A 19,878-nucleotide genomic window follows, 5' to 3' on the forward strand; every position below is an offset into this window, starting at 1 on the left:
TGCTGGATATGGATGAGACTACAAACTCAGTGTCATCCTCATTCTGTACCTCGACATTTTCAGTGGGCAACCTTGAAAGAAAATCTGCTCGAATATTGTCCTTACCTGATATATGTTTAATAGAGAAATTATATTCTTGCTGTTTTGCCAGCAATCTCACCAACGTGGCTGAGGCCTTACCGTTACCTCTGCCATACCCATCAAACATGAATGTGAGAGGCTTGTGGCCGGTAACTAATTCAAAATCCTTTCCCCATAAATACATTTTCAGATTATCCACTGCCCACACACATGCAAGAGCTTCCCGCTCAATAGTACTGTAGTTCTTCTCCGCCTCTTTCAATCTACATGAAAGAAACGCTACAGAGTGAACCTGCTTATTGACTTTCTGAGTGAAAACTGCGCCTATACCCACTGAGCTGGCGTCTACAGTAATTATGTTGGTTCCCTTTGCATCAAACAGTTTCAAAGTGGGAGCATTTACAATAGACTTTTTGATTTCAGAAAAGGATACATCATGTTGTACATCCCATTTAAATTGGTCACCTTTGCGCAAAAGAGCTCTCAAGGGCTCAACTAAATATGCATAGTTTTCTATAAATCTTGAATAGTATTCGCTGAGTCCTAAAAAAGACCTCAGCGAATCTCTATATTCTGGTTTGGGAGCTTCATAAATTGCCCTGACTAAATTAATTTTTGGTTTGATACGATCTTGGCTAAGAACGTGGCCTAGATATTCCAATTCAGTTTTAAGAAATTCGCATTTGTTCTTTGAAACAGTCATACCCCTCTCCTGTAACTTACCAAGAACCTTTTCCAGAATGACATTATGTTCACTTACGGTTTCAGCATGGATGAGAATGTCATCCTGAAACTTCTGTACACCTGTCATCTGCCCAAACATATTCTCCATTAGCTTTTGGAAGACGCTAGCTGAGGACGCCAAACCAAAAGGTAATCGTACCTATCTGTAATCTCCGAGGGGGGTGATAAACGTGGTCAACTCTTTGGATTCCTCATCAAGCTTGACTTGATGGTACGCTGATCTGAGATCGATAAGGGAAAAAAAATTTGAACCTGCAGTTGCAGCTAGAATCTCTTGAATCCTGGGAAGGGGAAAACAATCTACAAGAATGTTCTTATTAAGTGACCTCAGATCAGCGCACAGGCGGAACTCACCATTCCTCTTTTTTATCAAAACAATACCCGAAATCAATTTGGCAGAATCTGCTGGTTCAATAATTCCTTCACTGACCAGTTTTTCTAGAACAAGTTTTAAATCATTCTTGACTGTTAGTGGTAGAGACCTAACTCTATGTATTACAGGCACCGCATCTTTTTTGAGTACTATCTTTTGTACAAAGCCCTTTACACACCCTATTCTATCTTCAAACAGTGAATCATATTTACTAAGAATAGTGGATATGGTTCCATTTTTGCACGTGAGTGCAGAAACATTTATGCTTGGTATAAATCCCTCATCGAGTACGATGGGGTCTTCGGCACCTGGCTTCAAAATTATTTTCAATTTTGCTAAGTCTCTCCATCCCACAATGTCCCTGCCGCGTTCTGCGACATATATCTTAGTTTTCACACATCTACATTTGATGTTTAGAATGTCTTCAAAGTACCCAAAGATATTTATGTCAGATTCCCCGAAGGCTTTTGGATTGACATCAGATTCAATCAAGTCTACTTGTGGCCCATACTGAAGAAACTTCTTGTCAGAAACTATTGTAATTGGCGAACCGGAATCTGCCATAATGTTAAGTTGAACTTCTCCTACAGTGGCCACCCCCAATGGGCCTTTGATATTTTTGTATTCTTCCTCAATGGTAAGAACAATGGTAAGAACAATGTTAGAACACATATTCTCATCGAAATCTTCTGCACAGCTTACTTTTGGGTGTAAATCGTTTTTGGCCAAAAGTATCACATACCCCCGCAAAATGCCCTACCTTTAGACATCTTGTGCACTTCCTCCCCAATGCTGGGCAACTCAAGGAATCAGCCTTGTGATTGTGAGAACCACATCTATAACATATAAATTGAGATGTATTAACATTTGCATGTGCTTTAAATTTGTAGTTAGAAACATTATCTCTTTTCTTTTTGTCATTCACCAAATACACTTTAGAATTTTTGTTTGAAGATTCAGTTATCTCCCTTGACCCTTCCAATGATCTTTCAATACCTTTTGCAATGTCAATAGCTTCAGAAAGAGTAGGTCTTTTGCATGCTAAAAGCCGCTCTTGAATTTTTCTTTCATAACAGTGAAAGACCAACTGGTCGCGCATATACTCATCTACTCTATCTTGATAGTCCCACTTGGTTGCTAAAACTCTCAAAGCTGCTATGTATTCCTCTACATTTTCATTTTCAGATTGTTTTCTCATAGTGAATCGGTGTCTGCCCACCATTATATTTTCCTCCTCATCAAATTGTCTTTCCAACCTCTTGACGGCTTCTTGGAATTCATCTAATGGAATAAATTGACCTGGTGGTGGTTCATACTCTGGCAGACTATAAAAAATTTCTTGCCCTGCCACCCCCAACAGCCAACAAGAATAGCTGTTTTTCTTTCAGCATCGAACTTCTTACTATTAATGGCAATCAAATAGTTTTCGAATGACCTGTACCAACTGCGCCATTTCATGACCGGTTTACCGGGTTCGTTTAGAAAAACTGCTGGAGCATCGAAGTTCGACTCACTGGCCATGTTTTCCAGTTTGGTATCTGAAGTCTCTTTTTTAATAAATAAATCACTTTTGATTGATTAAAATACACTGAGCACTTGTAAAAAAAACGTTTTTACATTGCTTGTAGCGAACAGTGCACTTTGAAACAAATCGCGTGAATGTTTTGAGAGTCTTAATTTACCTTCAGCTCCTATGCGCCGCTGTGAAGGAAATGAAACAAAATGGCGTCACGTAGACCACGTCTATAACGTCGTGACATAATCATAATCGCTGTTTGACGAACAGCTGAGAGGATTGGAATGACGGTTGACAAGACGTGTGAGGAACGAAGAATGACAGTTGAACTGTCACACATCAACTGCCGTCGGACTCCCTTGAAGATCTGCTTCACGCTGTGGAGACATACGTAACCACAATTTACTCGAAGAAACAACCGGCACGAAACAAAAGTAATTCATAACTTGCCTTTAAGTTTCTTTGTACTCTCCTGTCACACGCAAACTGCAACTCCGATAAACCTCGTCAGCTTTTCGCCCAACGTGAAAATCTCGGTCACAAATTGCGGTCGAACTGAAACACAATGGAAAAAATTTAATTAAAAATGTTATCCGAATACTTTTAGGTAATTGCAATAAGAGCACTTGCCTTGAAGATAAGGTTCAGTCGCTCTAGAAGAAATCCCTGCTCAAGCTCGTCTCTTGAAAGCACGTCCCGAACTCGTCGCCAAATATGTTGTAGAATGAACGTTCAATAAACGAGGAAAATAGAAGTGTATTTTCTTAAGTATTTATTCATGTATAACGAGCTTGCGGGAGGGAGGGAACAGCTGTCAGGAAGGTAACAACACAGTTGAGGGAAGGAGGAAGAGCAGGGAGTCTAGAGGAAGACTAGACCTGCAACAGTGATGAAATCAATAAAGATTTATTGATAAAGGCGGCCCACAGGCAGCCAGCAAAAAGCGTGGCTGACAAACAAGGCAACTGGCATAAGAATGCCCCAACATTCCATGACATCATTTATAAACATGGTTAATATTCTATATGACATCATAATGAAGTGAGCAAGTTAATGCAGAGTGCGATGAAAGCAAACTATAAAGTACAATGAACTGTATTGCTTTTATTAGGGAACATATACAACATCTCCCTTTTGTAAAAGAAATCAAAACATAACATATTCTTTGTACTTATTAGGAAAACGTGAAACTCTACCAGATTGAGTGGCTGTACCATTGAAAGTATAAATAACAAAGGAGGGAGAGAGAGATTGGGTCGAACGTGGATTCGTTCTCCATGGGCATATACAATTAAACAAATGGAATCCACTCCTTCAGAAAAGGTGTTTCCTACAATGGTGGGGGACACCCTGGTGTTTTTTGGTACCCCTCACACACCAACAGGCCCCTTGGTGTGTTCCTTCAAGCTTTCGGGGATGTAAGTGTCTCCTGCTAGTTACTAGCATGCCGTCTAGCATTATGCCCTGCAGCACCTCTCTTGATTTAGGGTGATATTGTGCCATGCCATCCGCCCTGTCCACCGTAGGCACCATTGCCATATCGCTTTATGCGTATCCCATTTTGCTATATGTACAACAGCCGGCCACATCCATACAGAGGCTGATGGCTATTTTGCGTGCGTTTGGGGAGTACTTTGGCTACCGCATCAACTGGGACAAGTCCCTGGGGCATGTTCTGGTGGGGCCACAACCGCAACTAGCGGATGACTGCAGAGGGTTGGTGTGGAGAGAGACATTTCGGTATCTCGGAATATGGATCACAGCATTGGACGCAGAGTTTTACCGCATGAACGTGTCGGCGCAACTAGATAGACTTCACGGAGACGTGGAGCATTGGAAGACCCTCCCACTCTCCCTGATGGGCAGGGCGGTTTTATTTAAAATGATGGCCCTCCCCCGACTATTGTATGTCATGCAGAGTTCGCCCTTCTTAATTCCGGAACAGATCTTTAGAACAATAGAGTCTGAGCAGCGTTCCTTGCTGTGGAGTGGTGGTTGCTCTAGAATAGCTCTTAAGAAAATTGCAACGGGGGCCCTATGATGGGGGCATCGCTGTGCCAGATATCCGCCTGTATTACTGGGCAACGCAATTGATTAATGTAAATGGCTGGGTCTTTGCCCCGCAGGAGGAGCCCGCGTACAGGGTGGACCGGATGGCCCTAGGTAGCGGTTCCTACTTAGCAGCTCTCTACACCAAGAGTAGACGCGGCCGGCCCTTGCCGCCCCAGACGGCAGTGGTTGTGTGGGTGTGGAAACGGGCGACAAAACTCCTGGGATGGGAGGCAAAACTCACGGAGTGCACGCCGCTGTGGGCAAGTAACTTCCTCTCAGAGGTAGCGAAACTGCGGGGTCTGCGCCAATGGAGCCTCATCGGTATTGAAGTGTTGGGGGACGTATGGAAAAGGGGGAAGATGATTGAGTTTGTGGACCTGCAGGCGGAATTTCAGATGGGGGGGCGGAGAATTTCTGCATTATCAACAACTTAAACATGCCATACATACACAGTTGAGTCAGGGAGACCGACTGCCTGAATACGCCCCGCTCGAGGATATGCTACTGCTCGACCCTATGATTAATAAAGCCATCTCCCTCACTTATAAAAAGCTCATTAACAACCTTCCGGACCCGCTGGGGCCCCTACGGGAAAAGTGGGAGTCGGAGATAGGACTGCTAGATGATGACGATTAGAAGGAGGCCCTGCAGTGTCCCCGAGAGGTGGCAGTCCGTGCCAGATTCCAGTTGGTTCAGTTACGTATCCTCCACAGGTCCTATACTCCGCGCATGGTACAATACTGGATCGGGTATGTGGCGTCACGCTTTTGTGTGCGGGGATGCGGGGAAGAAGGCACTTTCTTCCACATTCTATGGGACTGCCCCAGAATCCGAGCGTACTGGACCAGGCTGACCGCCATAATGGAGGAGGTGGTGGGGGCAGAGGTTCCGCTAGAGGCCCGGTGGCACGTCCTGGGGGTGACAGGTGACGTTGCCTGGCCACGATGGGACAAGACGTGGCTAGCCCTAGCGAGCATGGTGGCCAAGAGGAACATAGCACGGCTTTGGGGGAGTGATTTATCGCCAACTGTGGAAGGGTGGGAGTCTGATCTAGATTGGTGCCAGAGGGCAGAAAAGGTCATCTATGAAAGCAGAGGATGCCCCAAGAAATGGGAGAAAATATGGGGGGCATGGAGGAGATATAGAGGGGAGTAGATAGACACCCAACCTGGGCCTGCAATGGAGTAAACAGAGTATAAGTCAATGTCAGCATTCCATCTGGGTATGATGTGTATTTCGAAGTTGTGAGGTGCCTTGCTCCCAGGGGGCTATGTGTATCATTAATCTGATATGACCTGGACGCATTAAGGTGTGGGCGGGTTAGTGAGGGTGTGGGTTGTGGAGGCCAACTCGAGGCGATATCAAGCGGTGACGGTCCAAGCCAGATGTTCGTGAGGAGCTTCGTGTGAAAATTCCGGAGGACGGCCAGCCACTTCAGCGACCCCTGCATGTCGACGTGGTTCCGAAGGTCTTTGCTGCGAGGTTCCCCGCGTCCCGACGGCTACGAAAGACTGCTAAACAGAACAAAGACACAACATCTGACTAGTGCTCGACTGTCCATGTCATGGTTCTGATTCTGGGTGGAATTATATATATGAAACCTTTGTAGATAAAATAAAGAACTACATGCCCCAGAAAGCCTAGCACAGAGGGAGGAGTCAGAGTCTATATAGGCACCTGAGTACTGGTGAACTGTGTACGTGATTTTGACCAGTATTTCGGAGCTTGGAACATTTGTAATTCCCGCTTGGTGGCGTTCCATCTAGGCGGAGTTCTCTCTCAAGGAAACGTCAGCGTGCGGCGGCTGCCGTACGACCTTACTGAAACCTGAGTGTGCCGGAAGTCCTTGGTCCGGCGTACTTGCGTGAAGAGCAGCGTTTGAGTCTTCTGGCTGCTCCTCGCGATTATCGGAGTTTTCTCGGCTGAGAGAACAGAAGCTTTGGGAAGCGGCGGCTTCTCTTCAGAGCGTGTAACGGCTGTTGCACACTGTTCTAGCACCGGCTGGTGTTAGCGGAGTTCTGGGATAGGGCGGAGTTGGATTCATTCCGCTGTACCGGAGTCCGTGAGTTACAATCTGGGTGTGGAACTGTTGTGCTTGCCAAAGCATTTGAGAACTCTTTCTGGTACCTTGAACTTGTGGCGAAACCATTTGGCAATAATAACATTTGGAATTCGGCTTTTTTGAACTGAGAGTTTCTAAGACTGTGTTTGGACAAGGTTTATTTGGTTCTACACTAAGAAGATTTTTGGAGAGCACGATTGACATTTTTTGTTAATTCTTTTGAAGACATTGCACTATTGGGGAATTTTTATGGGAATCACCAGGAAGGCTGGAAGGTGTGTGTGACAGTGTTACGGAAGGAGGAAGGTTTGGGCTGAGTGATTGCGTGGTTGAATGCTAATTTTCTTTCTTGCATTCCAGAATATAGGTTTTCGTGGATTTAGGTTATTCACTACCTACCAAGAGGGAGAAGACGAGATTGTAGTTAGTATCCATGGTAGGTGGTGTCCTAGCGAGAACATTGGAGAGTAGTTAGTATTGTTTTGGTACTAATGCTGGTATTTCTCTGTTGTTTCTCTTTTCAGCCTCCCGACCTGTTCCAGTCCTGTCCCGGTTCTCCCTTTTTTCCCTCGCCTGATTACTTTATGCTCAGTGTAGTTGAAATTCTGAGCATAGGGCAGTCTGGAGGTGGACCCCATATAGCATCACCTGATCCTGAGAACACTTGATCGTGACAGAATCACGTACCCAAGTATATTAGTTCTCCCGGTCAGGGGGTGCTTTTGGGATGGCCACTCTGGAAGATGTGTTGCGTGCGTTGGGTGTGGTCCAACATGAACTTGAGGCTTCTAGGGCTGAAACTGCAGCTTTAAAAGAACGGTTTGATAGGCAGATACGTAACCCGTTTGATGCTACTACAGGTGGTACTCCTATACAGGTCACGGTGTCTCCTCCTATCCCATTAGCCAGCCCGGAGAGGTATGCGGGGGATCCTGCAACCATCCAAACCTTTTTGACCCAGGTGGCATTGCATTTTTCGTGTAGGCCTGCTTCTTTTCCAACTCATATTTCCAGGGTGTCCTTTGCTTTATCCTATCTTACAGGGGATGCTGCCAATTGGGCGGTGCCAATGGTGAGATCTGACGATGCTCTGTTATCCAACTGGGAAGCGTTCCGTGCGGAATTCGAAAGGGTTTTTGATAGACGGGCCACTACGTTGAGCGCAGATAAAGAGTTATTGGGGTTACGTCAGGGTAAAAAAGAGCTGGTAACCTACATGACAGCCTTTAATCGTTTGGTTGTGGAAACATCTTGGCCCGAGGCTAAACGGATGGCACTGTACTATCAGGGACTAAATGATGACATTAAGGATGTGTTAGCACAAATAGACCCCCAGCCCAAAACCTGCCTTGATCTCATCAATCTCACTTTGAGATTAGATCATCGTATGTCAGATAGAGGAGGAGAGCGTAGAAAGGGGGATCGGTCCGGGTATGGATGGCATCTGGGTGGTAAACCTAGCATAAAAGAAGTGGGATCAGAACCCATGGAGTTAGGAGCTATTCGGCCACCATTAACGAAGGCTGAAAGAGAGAGTAGAAGGGCGATGGGCTTGTGTATGTACTGTGGCAAAAAGGGGCACTTTGTAAGGGATTGTACCATGCGGCCCAAAAAGACCACTTATTCTCCTCCATTGAAACAACTAGCAGTAACAGCGATAGCTGAGGGTGAAAATAATACTTCCACCTTGGAGGCCTTGTCCCTGGATAGTCGCCCTTTACCTGTGTGGAAAATTCCATCTTTAGAAGTACCTGTGTGTAAAAGGACCGAATCACATATCTTGTTGTCCATGTACCTCAACACCACGTATGAGAGTCATTCAGTGGTGTCCATGATTGATTCGGGAGCAACGGGTAACTTCATAGACCAAGGTTTGGTGAATAGACTGGGGTTGGTAAAGGTGCCACTTGACAAGCCGGAAATGGTTTTGGCGGTGGATGGTACGCAATTGAAATCTGGCCCGATCACAGCCCATACTGAACAAGTAGAATTGGTGATGCCTGGGGAGTTGAGGGAACATTGTGAAAGGATTGTGTTGAACATAATCGAGGCTCCTCAATATGAGGTGATCCTGGGGATGCCCTGGTTGTGGCAACACAATCCGTCCATCAACTGGAGAGCTAGGACTGTGGATTTCGAGTCAGGGGAATGTGAGGGGGGTTGTATGAGGTTTTCTGCCCCTCATATCTCTTCTTTAGCCCAGGGATTTGCCATTGCTACTGCGGTGGAAACAGATGTGGAACTACCCGGTGTATACCATCAATTCAGGGACGTTTTCAGCGAAGCAAAAGCGGAAACATTGCCCCCGCACCGGGATTATGATTGTCAGATTGAACGGGGCGGTGGTACCTTCGTGTAGGGTTTCTGCGCTGTCAGTGTCGGAAACGGAGCATCTGAGAAAATACATTGAGCACTTTAGCGCCCTGGGTTTCATTCGTCCTTCTCGTTCCCCGGCGGCGTCGCCACTGTTTTTCATAGCTAAGGCCAACAAAGAATTGATGGCGTGCATCGATTATAGACAACTTAATCAGGTTACGGTGCGAAACAGGTATCCGCTTCCGCTCATCGCCGTCCTTCTTGACCAAGTCCGAGAGGCCAGGATCTACACGCGCCTGGACTTAAGAGGGGCTTATCATCTGGTTCGGATTAGGGCAGGTGATGAGTGGAAGACGGCCTTTAAGACCTGTTTCGGATTATATGAATATCTGATAATGCCGTTCGGGCTCTGTAATGCCCCGGCGGCATTCCAGTTCTTCATAAATGATATTATGAAGGAATACCTGGACAAGTTTGTTATCATCTATATCGATGATTTGTTGATTTACTCAGTGTCCTCTGTACAACATGCCAGTCACGTGTTACTAATTCTTAAAAGATTACAGGAACATCATCTATTCTGTAAGTTGAGTAAATGTGAGTTTGGGGTGGAGGAGGTGGAGTTTCTTGGAGTGATCCTTAACCCTAGGGGGTTCAGAATGGCTGATCGGAAAGTGAGGGCTGTTTTGGAGTGGCCGGTTCCTTTGAATGTTCGTGATATTCAGTGCTTCCTGGGGTTCTCCAATTATTATAGGAGATTTATTTCACATTTTTCCCAGTTGGTGGCGCCTATCACCCGCCTGTTATAGAAAGGAGTGACATTTCTTTGGGACAATGAAGCTGGGGAGGCCTTTGAACATCTTAAGAAGGCATTTAGTTCAGCTCCAGTACTTATGCATCCCCAGATGGATGTGCCGTTCATTGTTGAAGCCGATGCCTCGGATGTGGCCATTGGGGCAGTGCTATCTCAGAGAGAGCGTACAACCGGATTGTTACACCCAGTGGCATTTCTTTCAAAAAAACTTAACCCAGCTGAAGGTAACTATACCATTGCCGAGAAAGAACTGTTGGCAGTGAAGAAGGCCTTTCAGGAGTGGAGGCATTATCTGTGGGGAGGTAACCATCCAGTGACAGTGTATTCCGACCACCGTAACTTGGTGTACTTGAAAACAGCCAGGCATTTGTCTCAACGGCAGATGCGCTGGATGCTGTTTTTTGCAGAATTTGAGTTCACCATCACCTTTCGTCCAGGAGTGGAAAACAGAAAGGCAGACTCGCTGTCGAGGTGTCTAAATACGGACAGTGATAAAAAAACGGATCCCAAGCCTATCCTATCACCAGAAGTAGTGGTATGCGCCATCCAGGTGGAACAGTTTTTGGAGGTGGTAGCTAAACAGCGCACCCCGCAACAATGGAAGGAGTGGGCAGCGGGGGCTGGTCCTCGATATCTCAAACATGGTTTACCTATGGTACAGAACAGGCTATTTCTACCAAGCCATGACTTACGTCTGATGGCTTTTAATTGGTGCCATAATGCCCTCATGGCCGGTCATCAGGGTCATCAAAAGACAGTCCATGAGGTACAGAGACATTTCTGGTGGGAAGGACTGGTTCGGGATGTAAGACAGTGGGTGAACCAGTGTGAGACATGCGCGAGGGCCAAGAATATTCCATCGAAACCGGCAGGGTTGCTTATGCCGTTACCAACACCTTCAAGGCCATGGCAGGTGATTAGCTTGGATTTCGTTGTAGGACTGCCTATGGATAAGGGACATGACGCCATCTTAGTAGTGGTGGATAGTCTCACCAAGATGGGACATTTTATGCCCTGTAGGAATTTGCCCTCAGCGTCGCAAACAGCTCAGTTGCTACTAACCCAGGTGGTTCGACTTCATGGGGTTCCGCAAGTTATCATCTCAGATAGGGGTCCGCAGTTTGTGGCCAGGTTTTGGCGTACTTGGTGTAAGGCCTTGAACATCTCGGCGGCCCTATCGACCAGCTTCCATCCTCAATCTGATGGTCAGACTGAGAGACTGAACCAAACATTAAAGAAATATCTACGATGCTATGCAGATGAAGCTGCTGAGTCCTGGGTTTCATTATTGTGGTTAGCCGAACTGTCTTATAACAATGCTTGGCATTGTTCTACTGGGGAAACGCCTTTTCGGGCTAATTCAGGTTTCAACGCTAATATCTTACCTGTAAGCATACCTTGTGATGTGGCTAATCATCCTACAGTGGCTGGCCAGGTGAAGGCACTGTTAAAAATCCATCGGAATGTGCAGGCATCTTTGGAGAAAGCAAAGGACTCATATAAACAATGGGAAGACAAACATAGGAAGGAAGGGCCAGTGTATAAGGTGGGTGATAGAGTATGGCTCTCAACGAAAAACATCCGTTTTAGATTCCGGAGCGTGTTCCATCCTCGATACATTGGGCCATACCCGGTGGTGAGACGGGTGAATCCGGTAGCATACAAACTAAAGCTTCCAGCGTCATTACGGATTCATCCTGTCTTCCACTGTAGCTTGTTGAAACCCGCCCTTGCTGCGCGCAGGAAGGCCGCTCCGCCAGTGATGTGCGATGGGAATCTGGAGTACGAAGTGCGCAAGATATTGGACTCTCGTTTCAGGCAAAAAAGACTGTGGTTTCTGGTGTCCTGGAAAGGGTATACCGCAGAGGATGATTCATGGGAGCCAAGCTCGGGGGTACATGCTCCTGTAGCAATCCGCCGTTTCTTTGCGAGTCATCCGAGAAAGCCAGGGGCCAATCGGCGCTGGTAAAGAGGGATATACTGTCATGGTTCTGATTCTGGGTGGAATTATATATATGAAACCTTTGTAGATAAAATAAAGAACTACATGCCCCAGAAAGCCTAGCACAGAGGGAGGAGTTAGAGTCTATATAGGCACCTGAGTACTGGTGAACTGTGTACGTGATTTTGACCAGTATTTCGGAGCTTGGAACATTTGTAATTCCCGCTTGGTGGCGTTCCATCTAGGCGGAGTTCTCTCTCAAGGAAACGTCAGCGTGCGGCGGCTGCCATACGACCTTACTGAAACCTGAGTGTGCCGGAAGTCCTTGGTCCGGCGTACTTGCGTGAAGAGCAGCGTTTGAGTCTTCTGGCTGCTCCTCGCGATTATCCGAGTTTTCTCGGCTGAGAGAACAGAAGCTTTGGGAAGCGGCGGCTTCTCTTCAGAGCGTGTAACGGCTGTTGCACGCTGTTCTAGCACCGGCTGGTGTTAGCGGAGTTCTGGGATCGGGCGGAGTTGGATTCATTCCGCTGTACCGGAGTCCGTGAGTTACAATCTGGGTGTGGAACTGTTGTGCTTGCCAAAGCATTTGAGAACTCTTTCTGGTACCTTGAACTTGTGGCGAAACCATTTGGCAATAATAACATTTGGAATTCGGCTTTTTTGAACTGAGAGTTTCTAAGACTGTGTTTGGACAAGGTTTATTTGGTTCTACACTAAGAAGATTTTTGGAGAGCACGATTGACATTTTTTGTTAATTCTTTTGAAGACATTGCACTATTGGGGAATTTTTATGGGAATCACCAGGAAGGCTGGAAGGTGTGTGTGACAGTGTTACGGAAGGAGGAAGGTTTGGGCTGAGTGATTGCGTGGTTGAATGCTAATTTTCTTTCTTGCATTCCAGAATATAGGTTTTCGTGGATTTAGGTTATTCACTACCTACCAAGAGGGAGAAGACGAGATTGTAGTTAGTATCCATGGTAGGTGGTGTCCTAGCGAGAACATTGGAGAGTAGTTAGTATTGTTTTGGTACTAATGCTGGTATTTCTCTGTTGTTTCTCTTTTCAGCCTCCCGACCTGTTCCAGTCCTGTCCCGGTTCTCCCTTTTTTCCCTCGCCTGATTACTTTATGCTCAGTGTAGTTGAAATTCTGAGCATAGGGCAGTCTGGAGGTGGACCCCATATAGCATCACCTGATCCTGAGAACACTTGATCGTGACAGTCCAGCTATGAATTGACCCTGTTAGCAAGTCACATTCACATAAAAAGGTGTGACACACTCAACCCCGCTACGTTATTACTCTGACTAGCGCAAGTTATTGCCTAATATGAGGGCAAAAGGAGGGTCTGTGGTACTGCAATTCTGGACCCTTCCGTTCCACCAGCCTCGGGGTCCAACACTCGTGTTATAAAATATCGTCGTATCATGACGAATTTGGTATCTACGAACCGGTAATGATTAGGACATCATCTCTATGCATTTGCGTCATGATTAAATGATGCTAACACCCTCAAATCTTGATTTGCGTCTCGAACCCGCAGACTCCATTTTGTAAACGGCATCCATCTTATGACTTGCCCTCATATAGTCAATTGATTAAAACCGAGTTTGATCTGAAAGGACACGTCCACTGTAGCTGACTTCCCCATGACCTGGCCGAGCTGACTCCACTGCCTCCAGCCAAGCCTGTTTGGGCAGCTCCTCGCCAAGTGGCCGAGCCAGATACCATCAAGGCACAACATGTCATAAACCCTTCACTACATACAGACCCTGTTTTCATACACACACACACCTGTCCATGATTCTTGTTTATGACCCGTTTTATGATGGGAGGGTGCTCGACCTTATTGGCATTTCATCGATATCTGATGGGAGTTCTGGATTTGGCGGGGTAATCCATCACAAACTGGACATCTGAAATATGTGCTGACCAGCGTGACTTCGCTCTTTGGATTATTGTGGAAATATTTGTATTGCCATATCGTAAACTTAAGAATTCTTGCCTGCAGCTGTAATTTATGTATATAAGGAGAAGTCTGGTTCTGTAAAAACGAACAGTCTCCTGAGAACTTACGGCCCGTGTTGTCGTACTTCTAGGACGCATGTTACTTGGTTGCAGCCAATAAAACCCGATCACTGACTTCATCTAGAAGACTCTGTGTTTCTGTAAGTCCAGAACAGGGAGAACCTAGAGGTCTTCGGGTGTGGTCCCCTGGCACCACCGGGTCTCTAAAAACCCGGCACCTCAGTTGGCGCCCAACTCGAGGCGATATCAAGCGGTGACGGTCCAAGCCAGATGTTCGTGAGGAGCTTCGTGTGAAAATTCCGGAGGACGGCCAGCCACTTCAGCGACCCCTGCATGTCGACGTGGTTCCGAAGGTCTTTGCTGCGAGGTTCCCCGCGTCCCGACGGCTACGAAAGACTGCTGCCCTGACTATCGCCCTGTTTTGGACCCAGTGATCCTTGGTAGAGCGAAACGATAGACGAGTCTTCTAGTGACATCACCGATCTTCAATATTCAGTTAAGTATAAGTGGAGCGTCTCCCAGTTCTTAGTTTGGTTCTTAGTTTGGTTCTCAGTTTGGTTCTTAGTCTTGGTATCCCAGTGATACGGTTTGTATTGGTACTTGCAAGCACCAAAACCGAGGGATTCGTGTATTCACGAAAATATCGTAATTAGATAATCCCTTGAAGTTTGAAGCTAGACTAGTGAAGCGAAGATGCCTGGTCTCAGCAGACTTGGAAACTTGTTTTGTCTTGGTTGTAGTAAGGACTCCCGATTAGAGGATTCGTGTCCGGTTCCTCCGATTGGAACTCCAACATATGAGTTATATATAAAGCACGGAGTAGGTCCTATTGCGTATAATGAGGTATGGATAAAATACACCCGCAAGGACGGTGTTTTAAAATGACCCCAACATGGTAGTTTTGACTCAGAAATATTAGACAACCTCGAGGTCAAATTGTTCAAGAAGAAAGCCCGGCCGGCGATGTTTGACTCTTTTCGCTTATGGCGCAAAGAAGCCAAACAGAAAGAAATAAAATTAGCAAAGAAAAACAAAAGAGGTATGTCAATGGTACAAGCTGCCGTCGCATACAGAGATAATGAGGAAGAACAGGAAAGTGAACAAATGCTCAGAAGCAAGAAACTAGCAATAGATAAATGCTACCCGATGTTACCACATGGGGGACAAGACTCAAAGGGAACATCTGAGAGAGATCCATTAATGTCCCATTTATTGAACTCACCACCCCCATATACATCAAGTATTGTGGGACCCCCGGGACGTATTGTTATACCGCGCCCTGGCGCACGAAAAGCAGCTCTTGCACAAACACCAGCTCCTCTTCAGCTGGTTCCTACTTCTCCGGCGCAGCCTTCTCAAGGGCCGCCGCCTTTGCTCCACACTTCATCTACTTCTACAACTTTGCCTACCGCTCCGACTATTAACTATGATACTACGTCTGCTATTGCTTCAACTTCCTCTGCTGTTGCCTCGAATTCCTCTTTACATCAGCCTGTCTTTCCTGGCGCATCTGCCTCGCCGCAAGCTTCTCCTTCTGTTAGACAGAGAGTGACAAGTACTGTCACTGGTCTATTCTCGCCTTTCTTCGGGTCGCCTAAAACGACCCCTAAAACAGAACGTAGACAGTTGCATAGTCAGCTACCCGACTACGAGGAGAGAGAAGTGCTGAACGAGTTAGCACGCAAATGGGTTACTGATACTGTAAGGTATGATGTTCAGTCTGTCATGAAAGTTTTCAGTCAGTGGGATCCGTCCACTCAGAGATATGTATTTGAGGAGATGTGCGTGTACCTTTGGGAAGATTTACGAGACAATGACCCAAAACGCAGAATGCAGGAACTAGCCCGCATGCGATTCAAATTTTACGAAGGCATGATTGTAGGTGCCGATGTTGAAAAAGCAATGGATCTGTTGTTATCTTATAGGAGTCAGGGAAACAGCTCTAGATCATTCGATGAGGATGATGTGTCTGGTAGGAAAAAGGCGCGACAGTACCCCATGAGAGAGGTTCCTCCAGTATGGAGGGAAGGTGATGCGAATGCACAACCACCTGTTCCACCGCATTTCCAGCGAGTATGGGTACATGTCCCCTGGAAAAGATCCAAAGTTCTAGCACTCAAACAGACATTGCCTGATCCACGTAAAAACCCAGCAGGATATTACAAGGAGTTGTCACAGACTGCCAGCTCATGTATAATGAATTTAGCAGATATAGACATGTTGTTTGGGAATGTTGTTCCGCATCCTTTATGGAGTAAAATTAATCATGCAGATCACGATCAAGAACTAGGTGACTCATGGGCTAATATTACTGCTGCTGATGCTAGACAAATTGGTGGTTCTAAACCCGAGCCCTTAATAGTAGACCTTCCCGGTAGGATTATCGCGTACATGAAAACAATTAATGCCTGAATTACGTGTAAATTGGGACAAGCTATCTGCGTGCAAGCAGAAGAAGGATGACAATGTGTCTGACTTTTTCACGAGATTTGAGGAGACTTTCACCGATCACAGTGGTCAGGACATGGCTACCGAGGGTGGCCAGAGATTGTTTGTAGACAAATTCGTACATAATCTGCTTCCTGAACTGTGCAATAAATTGAAAGATTCAGAGAGTGCTTGGGCTGTCTCCACGTCAGCACAGATTTTAGCCACAGCCCAGTACTACGAAAATAGGCGCAAAGACGAGTTAGATAAGACAGAGAAGAAGACTAAGGAACTAAAAACTAAAGTTCTTCTCCAGCAAGCGTATCCGCCTCGCACTCCTAGTCAGCCCAATTACCAGCAACCACAGCAGTATTCGAGAAAAGCGCAGGGGAACGAGTTTTTCCACCAGCATTTTCCGTATGGCCCGAATCAATGTGCATATTGCAAGGAAGAGGGTCATTTCAAAAGTAATTGTCAAGCTCTTGCACGGCGCTTAAGCGGTGTCTCCGGCGCAAGAGGTAGAGGTGTTCAACAGGCTCCTAGAGGTAGGGGCAGTGGAAGTTTTCCCCAGAACACCAATTCTTTTCCGCCCCAGAATTCTATGAATAGCTTTGACCAACAGAATAATGAGTCTTCCAGGTCAGCTCAGTACTATGCAGATGACTATTACGCAGAAAACGAGAATGAGGGTAATAGTTGCTAGGACAGCCATGGACAAAGAGAGGGAGTTGTTTCAGTTCCAGTAGATCAGAATGGACCTTATGTCGAGGTGATTACATCCGGAGTGTCGGAGCCATTTCTGCTGGATACCGGTGCTACAAAAAGTTCAATTATGCACTCAAAACTTCCTGGCGCACCTTTGTCTGGCGAAATGAATGTTTCAGTAGGTTTTTCTGGCGCCCCTGTTAGAAACCCGATCTCCAGCCCTATGCCCCTTTCTGTTGGCCCATGCGAATTAGAAGCACCCCTCATTCTTACCACAGGTTGTGGCGAAAATTTGTTAGGTTTGGACTTACTGAAGAGACTATATGCGACCTTGTACTGTTCTCCTTCGGGAGTACAACTTACGCTTGGTAAGAGAGTGATTTCCCCGATGTATTTGTCAAAAGAAAGGATTCCGACTGAGTTGTCATCCCTCCCAGATGTACTTTGGGCGAATGGTTCTAATGATGTGGGTCACTTAGAGATAGCACTGTATGTCATAACATTAAAAGCTAATGTTAGGTTGCCACGTATTCCCCAATATAGAATATCAAACGAATGTGAAAAGGCTTTGTTAGCGATCGTCTACGATTTGATTGCGAAAGATGTCATCGAAGAGACTACAGGCAACATTTGCAACAGTCCTGTTTTGCCTGTCTTAAAGCGTACCGATCCTTCACAGCCCCCTGTGTACCGATTTGTGATTGATCTCAGGGAAGTGAATAAGATCATTGTACCGCAGTTTCCAGTCGTTCCCGACATTACTGCCTTATTGACAATGGTTCCAGCATCAGCCAATTGGTTTTCGGTGATTGACCTGAAGAATGCTTTCTTCAGCATCTCGATTGGCGAGGAGGGCAGAGATATCTTCGGCTTCAATCTAGGAGGACGAAGCTTCCGCTTTAAACGCGCTCCTCAGGGCTACTGTGAGAGCCCATCGATATTCAGTCAAGCTCTGAAAACACAACTAGATACGATTGTTCTACCTGGTGGCGCGACTCTGATCCAGTATGTAGATGATCTACTGATCGCTGCAGATACTGAAGAAATCTGCAAGCAAGCCACGTTGTCATTGTTGCGTCATTTATGTGACATGAAGCACAAAGTCTCGCTTTCCAAACTACAATTTTGCCGACAAGAAGTAACCTACTTAGGTCACATCTTATCGAAGGAGGGAAGGAGACTGACCCCAGAAAGAATACAGGCGATTGCAGAACTGAGTGTCCCAAGGAAACAAAGAGAAGTGCGTGCCTTCTTGGGCATTACATCGTATTGTAGACAATGGATACCGAACTTCTCACTGTTGGCCAAACCTTTGTTGGCATTAATGCGTAAAGACATACCCAATCCTTTGCCTTGGTCTGAAGATTGTCAGGCGAGTTTCCGTGAGTTGCGTGAGGCATTATGTTCGGCTCCTGTGTTGGGCAACCCCGACTACAGCAAGCCGTTTACATTATACGTCCACGAGAAGGAAGGTTGCGCATTATCAGTCTTGACGCAGCACTTTGGGGACAAACAACGCCCATGTGCATATTTCTTCGCGACTCTAGACCCCGTAGCTAAGGCATTACCGAGTTGCTTGAGAGCCACTGCCGCAGCGGCTGTCTGTATTCGACAGTCCGCTGGGTTAGTCATGAATAATACCCTGACCGTAATGGTCCCACATGCAGTAGATATTTTACTAAACAGAACAAAGACACAACATCTGACTAGTGCTCGACTGCCCAGCTATGAATTGACCCTGTTAGCAAGTCACATTCACATAAAAAGGTGTGACACACTCAACCCCGCTACGTTATTACCTGTTCCAGCAAAGACAGATGAGGTCGATAAACATGATTGCTGTTTTAGGACAGAGGAAGAGACAAAAGGGAGAGTGGACTTACAGGACACTCCTCTCGCTGAATGTAATGATAATTTATGGGTTGATGGTTCATGTTTCAAGTTGCCGAATGGTGATACGACTGCAGCATATGCCGTGACAACATTACACACGATTGTAGAAACAGCTCGCATCCCCCACAATTCTGCGCAAGCAGCAGAGTTAGTCGCACTCACAAGAGCGTGCGTGTTGGCGAAATGGAAACGAGTAAATGTGTACACTGATAGTCAGTACGCCTTTGGCGTAGCCCACAGTTTTGGAAGATTGTGGCGTGAACGTGGGTTCCTGACGTCACACGGTGCAAAGTTCAACACGGCCAGCTAGTACACGACCTTCTCGAGTCACTGACCTTGCCCCTACAGGTTGCGATCGTGAAGTGTAGCGCGCATAGAAAGATCCGAGATGATGTTGGTCGAGGGAATGCATTTGCCGATGAAGTCGCGAAAGAGACTGCAAGGAACACAATGAGTCGGATGTATGTCGTAGGTCCTGCTAGATGGACCCCTGATGTGGGTATGTATGAGGACACCATCGAAAGTGTGAAGTCCATACAAGCTAACGCGACTGAGAAAGAGGTGAATGAATGGAGAGAAAGCAAGGGTAGGTTAGACGCGAATGGTTGTTGGGTCGAACTGTCAGAACATCAGCGATGGTTGTTACCGGATGCTTATGTGCTCGCAGTGGTAATGATGGCCCATGGAATGGCACACGTCAGTGTGAAAGGAATATGTAAGTTGTTGGCCCCGGTATGGCAGAATAGTGGTATCCCAAAATGTGCAGAGAATCTGGTCAGAAATTGTATGATATGTTTGAAGCACAATCCCGGTAGAGGAACCCCAACCCCAGCTGGTCATTTTGCACCTCCAACGTATCCGTTCGAGGTCTTGCAACTCGACTTCATTCACATGGAGAGGTGCAATAACCTAAAATATGTCCTTGTTGTC

The sequence above is a fragment of the Lissotriton vulgaris genome, chromosome 10, assembly GCF_964263255.1.
Source record: "Lissotriton vulgaris chromosome 10, aLisVul1.2, whole genome shotgun sequence".
In the NCBI taxonomy this organism is placed as follows: Eukaryota; Metazoa; Chordata; class Amphibia; order Caudata; family Salamandridae; genus Lissotriton; species Lissotriton vulgaris.